Below are 6,536 nucleotides of genomic sequence, written 5' to 3'. Positions count from 1 at the left end.
TCTCCTTTGCTGGAATGCAAGTTTCAGTTAGAGCAGGGCACGTGCTTCAGCACAGTACACCGGAGCAGGCACAGTGCAGGGGCTCGATGTGGCTCCTCTGTGCACACTTGTTGAATGAGATATCTTCAAAGATCAGATAACAGTTTAAATAAATGATCTCCAGACTGACTCTTCTCTTTTCATGCTGACTCACCTTTGTATCTGATGGGGACATATACTTGAAATTTCTCCAGACATGCTCAGCTCAGCCCCTTGTAAATTCTCCTTTTGTCTCTACTGACTCTTTCCCATTGGGTCCCAGGGAGGCTAAATGGAACTCCAGGGAGTATTGTGGTTACACTCTCTCTCCTTACTGCATTTGCTCAGAAAATAAGTAAATTTGCAACTAAACTAGGGTATCTTCATGCCTTCAGTTGTTCAATACAGATAAAGCTAAAGATATTTTAAATAAAAATAAAAATAAAAAAACAAGCCGACTCTTGTTCTGCTGCCCCCCGAATGCCGGAGTTTTCCTTTCCGCCACAGCACTCAGGATGAGCGCACCTGGGCGGCTGGAAACCTCACCTACAGCAGAGCTCTTACGAGCCAGGATTTTCATTTCTCAGATAGCAAAAGGAATAGAAGTTTATGGTTACATAAAAACATGGTAACATATGGAAAACAGAGAAAAATACCAGTCACACAAGTAGAAACATTGAAAGCACTGGCTTCCCATGGAAAACAGGTAACCAGCATCAACTTCCTGTCTTATCCTCTCAAGAGTAATTTTCTAAGTGCTTATTTATCTCCATATGCTTGGCTCAATAACCACTTGAAAGAATGAATGAATGAATGAATGAATGCAATAACATCACTCTGTTAAACAAGAAAGCTGCTCAGTATTGAGAATGTCTATTTGTTTATGTATTTTTCTTTCCTTGCATCATGTTTCCCTATGTGCAACACTTGGGCAATTCTTCATAACAAATGATAATCTCTCTGTTCAGGAAGGTCTTTGAAAGTACCTTGGAGTCTTTAAGGTGAGCATGTCCAAGGTCTAAATCCAAAGTTTATGGAAGCTAATTGAAAAAGCCAACTCAACGATGAGCCCAGATTTTTGTTTATTCAGAAATAAACAAAACCTTTGAGTGTCTGGCCTTGTCAGAATATAAAAGACTAAAAAGCCACCATTTGGTTTGTAGGGGAGGAAAACTCTTGTACCCTTCTACCCTTCTAGGTTCTCAACTGAGTCCCTTGTAAAAAACATACTAACAAAAGAGAAATATGGATGTTTATGTACATTCATATCATATATGTATATGAGAAACTCAGAGAATAAATAACACAAGGAAGTGGCTCTAAAGTCAGACTTAAATACAATCTTCAGCTGAAAATAAAGAAAGAAGAGTGTGCAGATTCTCAAAGGCTTAGTCTTACAGGGTTGCTTGAGTATTGTTTATTTTAAAGTGTGCATGGAGTGGCGTGAGGGATGGGAGTAGATTACAAAGTGACATCACGTATTTTCTGCCATCTTCTATATAGAATTCCTACCAAAAAATATTTAATCTGAATCTAATTGTGAGAAACAATCAGACAAACCTGGATCGAGGGGTTGGGCTCCTTAAAAAATGAGCCAGCATCCCATGTGAACCACCAAGAATTGCAGTAAAGTTTAGAGGACAGGCATTTTTTCTATTGCTTCTTATTTCCATTGTCTAGATTCTGAAAGTAAGCTTGCAGAAATAAGCCTCTTTTGCTCTGGATATTAAAGTAATTTAATACAGAGCATGGCAAAGTCCCATTCATTACCTAATTAACAGGAACATTTCTCCTTGATTACAGTTTGTTGACATCATTACCTTAGACCAGAAGCCAAGAGAATGCAGCTGTCCCTAGAATGTATATTCCTGAGCTAATAGAATTAAAGCCAGATTCATGCTGTGCAACTTGGAGTTCTCCCTTTTTTATCCTAATCACTGGACCCTCTGTGCTAGTTCGTTCTCACACTGCTGTAAAGAACTACCTGAGACTAGGTAATTTATGAAGAAAGAAGTTTTATTGACTCACAGTTCTGCAGGCTGTACAGGAAGCACAGCTGGGGAGGCCTCAGGAAACTTACAATCATGGTGGAAAGCAAAGGGGAAGAAGGCCTGGTCTTCACATGCTGGCAGGAGAAAGAGAGTGAGGGAGGAGGTGCTGCACACTTTCAAACAACCAGTTCTCAGGAGAACTCACTCTCATGAGAACAGCAAGGGAGAAAATCCACCCCCATGATCCAATTACCTCCCACTGGGTCTCTCTCCCAACACTGGAGATTACAATTCAACATGAGATTTGGCTGGGGACACAGAGCCAAACCATGTCACCCTCTCAGGCACTTACTGCCTGATGAGATCGTGGCATCTTGGAGTTTTTGTCTATTGTCTCTGTTCAGCTCCACTGTTCAAAGTGGTCCTAGCCATAGAATAAAGGTGGTTTCCATTCAATAACAGTTTGAGATGTGGTTTCTCATAAAGCAAAGGAAGCACCTACTAGTTCTAAAATGTATTTACTACCAAAAGTCTAAGGTGGAGAAAAGAACAAGAGGCACCCCTCCTTAAAGCATTGCATTGTACCATTGCCTTTGGAAAGCTAAATGTCTTCCATCCCATTTTAACACTCAGAAATATGACCAAGGAGGACAGTTCAGTAATCACAAAGTTTGGCTGGGTGAATTGTGTTTAGATTACTTTTATTAGTTAATTAGTTCAACCTATATTTATTGAATTCCTGCTATATATGGGAATTATGGAAGATATAGCTGTAAGAGAGTGGAGGTCACTGATGGGAATGGGTAGTCAATGGGCAACTAATTATATAATTATCTATTTAACTACTTAAATAGAATTAAGAAAGGGGCTGCAAGAGGGATGTATATGATATCTTGAGAGCATGTAGTAGGAGGACCTATTCTATCTGGGGAAACAGAAATGCCTCCTTAAAGAAGCAGCATTGACCTGGGTTCTGAGTAGAAGTAGCAGCTGACCAGAAGGAGGGTGGAGGGCATGAAAGGTATTTCCTAAAAGAAGGCCAAAGCTTTGGGTCACAGAGTGCTTTGGGACACCTGGCAAGTTGGTGTTAGCAGAGGTCAGAGGGACTTGCAAGCAAGTTTAAGTTTCTGGTTTTAATCCTGACAGCAACGGGATGCCACTGCATGGTTTACACAGGAATGGTTTACACTGCACAATAGTGACCCTGGGGACACTCAGCAATTGCCTTTGTGCATAAAGCTTTGTATGCCATTCAGATTACTTCATCAGGATATATTCCTAAATGGAAAATTATTTAGGTCAGAGGATGTGAAGTGGGATTTTGTTAATGCTATCTTTGCATTTTATGGAAATTTGTACACACATAAAAAATGGAGAGAAAGTACCTATTTCCCAACATCAAAAGTGATCGGTATACAGTACAAGCAGTCACTTTCCATCTACACTCCATGCAGGCCCATCCAATCTTCAGTGGATAATTTTGAAGCAAATTCTAGACATCATTATTTTATCTGTAAATACTTTAATATATAGTTCTAAAATATGAAAGCGCTTTTCATTTTTTGCTTGAACTACGATACCCTAATTACATCTAATAATTAATAATAATTCTTTAATATGGCCAAATATCCATATAGTGTGATTTAAACATTTTTAAAGTTTGGGATACATGTTGTTAAACTGCTTTTTGGAAATTCTGAACAAATTTGTATTCTCACCCACCACATTGGAGACAGAGACTCATCAAATCTCTGTCTGAGGCTCATGAAATCTCCATCAAACTTGAGTATTATTTTTCTTACCTTCACCAGTTTAATAAATAAAAAGTAGTATCTTATCAAAGTTTGAATTTGCATTTCTCTTATTACCAGTGTGGTTGAACATTTTTCCATAAGCTTATGAATTATTTATATTTCCTCTTTTGTGCACTATCTGTTCCTGGCCTTTACATGGCTACCAAGGGACCATCTGGCTTCTGTTTAAACATATCTAGTAACAAAAACACTACCATTTCAAGGGCAGTATTCCTGAAAAAGGGGCTATAATTATTAGAAAATGTCTTACATTGAACTGAAGCCTTTTTATTAAGTTTAGTAACTTAGTTCTATCAAGTGGAGCTTCCCAAAATGCCTTTCTCAGCAGATGACATCTTCTAAATGTTTGATGACAATTAGTATAGTCCCCCAAATTCTCCAGCCTAACGTTCTAGTTCCTTTAACTATTTGTTTACTGTAATTTCTAAGCTCCTCATTATTGTGGTCATTCTCTCCTAGAAACAAGAGAATTGTGTTGAGAAAAACTCAACGCGAAAATATTTCTTTTTTTTTTTTATACAGAGTCTCACTATCACCCAGGCTGGAATACAGTGGTGTAATTATGGCTCACTGCAGCCTCAACTTTCCAGGCTCAGGTGATCCATCTCAGCCTCCCAAGTAGCTGGGACTACAGGTGCATACCACCACCACACCCAGCTAATTTTTGTATTTTTAGTAGGGATGAGGCTCACCATGTTGCCCAGACTGGTCTCAAACTTCTGGGCTCAAGTGATCCATCTGCCTCAGTCTCCCAAAGAGCTAGGATTACAGGTGTGAGCCACTGCACCCAACCTAATGTTCCTAATAAAATGTCTTTCTCTGGCTCTTTATTTTTCTTTCTACAAAATGACTTGTAATGCAAAAGAGATAATTCTCTAATTCTTACCCTCTATTCTGCAAAACTGAGTATACTTCTGTATTTTTTAAGGTCTCGAGATGTAAGTCAAACTTTAATATAGAATTAAGCTTTTAGAATTAGAAAGAAACCATTGCAAATGACCTTATTTAATAAATATTACTGGGATATTTTTATCAAACTAAAATAGTGTATTCAACCTAAGAAAGGTGATTTTTTAAAATTTTTTAAATAAACTAGTACCAATTGCAGTTATTCGAGTGCTATACAAACCCAAGACACCATTTTACACTGACAGCAGGTTTCTGGGTTACAGTACGGCTTCCATTATACATTTTCTTAACCTTTAAGGATTCTGCAATAATTAGATTATGAAATGTTTCTGTCTTATGTAGTGCCAAATTATTTTTTTTAAATCATAGAATGTCAGCTATGGAAAGCAGTTTACAGACCCTTCCAGTCCACCCTCCTACCCCAGTTTTCCAGAGAAACAAGCTGAAGTTCAGGGAGGCTAAGAGCTGTTACTAAGGACAGCTTAGTTACTAAGGACACACACAGAGTCAGGGCAGATTTCTGAAGCAGAAGTTCATTGGTCAATCTTTCCTGTAGATGTTTTTCAGCTTCGGAAACAGATTGGTCACTGTGATACAGGGACACAGGACCCCTTTGGATTCCCAAAAGGTTTTCCTAGTTAAAGATAGAACAGGTGATAGAATCTGCCAAAATAACTACAGTGAGACAACAGGGAGGGGCTCATAAAAAACACTACCTTTAGATATTAATTATGAGGAATCTAGACAGGATTTTATTGTAGATTGTCTTTTCCAAAGAAAGCCACAACAAGAAATCTTTAAGAAGTTTTTATCTACAGATCTATGAGAAACAATAAGCTGTTGGTTTAAGCCACGAAAATCTGAGTGGTTTATTACATAGCAATAGATAACTGGAACAGGTTAAGTCACACCCCATTCTTATTTGTCTTTTTTTTTTATATAAACTGTTTCTCAATGAATAGGAATCATTAACAGAATGCTAGTGAACAGTGTGTAAATATATTTGGTTTCCTAATGCTAATGTTTAAAACCATTGACCATCTTTCCCAACCCTATATATTTAGTTTATATGTTATATTTTAATCCTTGTCAGAACCCTTTCAGAAAGATACTGGCATTCTCACTTCACAGATGAAGTGCTCTAGACTGAAAGATAAGAAACACTCCTAGCAGATCATGGGGCCAGATTCAGACCCACGGCTCACTAACTTTAAATCTGCAGTTCCTTCTACCTTCAAAATTGGCAAAAAGCCAAGACCTTCATTTATTCTAAGAGAGGCCCCGGCTATAGTTGAACATTAGGAATTAGAAGCAAAATTAGGGCCTGTCAAGTCTATCTCTACTGATAAATGACAAAAATCATACAGTTGACCCTTGAACCACATGAGAGTTAGAGGTGCCAATCCCTGTGCAGTCAAAACTTCATGCATCACTTTTGACTTCCCCAAAACTTAACTACCAATGGCCTGCTGTTTATCAGAAGGCTTCCTGGTAAAATAAACACTCAATATTTTGTGTGTCATGTATTTTATGCTATATTCTTACACTAAGGTAAGCTAGAGAAAAGTTATGAAGAAAGTTAAGAAAGTCATAAGAAAGAGAAAATATATTTACTATTCATTAAGTGGAAGTGGATCATCATAAAGGTCTTCATCCTCCTCATCTCCATGCCCAGTAGGCTGAGGAGGAAGAGAAAAAGGAGGACTTGATCTTGCTGTCTTGGGGTGGCAGAGGCAGAAGAAAATCCACACGTAAGTGGACTCACAAAGTTCAAACCCGTGTTTGTTTGTTTGTTTCCAGTTCT

The sequence above is a fragment of the Trachypithecus francoisi genome, unplaced genomic scaffold (genome assembly GCF_009764315.1).
Source record: "Trachypithecus francoisi isolate TF-2019V2 unplaced genomic scaffold, Tfra_2.0 Lachesis_group0, whole genome shotgun sequence".
Taxonomy (NCBI): domain Eukaryota; kingdom Metazoa; phylum Chordata; class Mammalia; order Primates; family Cercopithecidae; genus Trachypithecus; species Trachypithecus francoisi.
The sequence above is the reverse complement of the archived record's forward strand: the minus strand, read 5'-3'. Positions refer to the sequence as shown.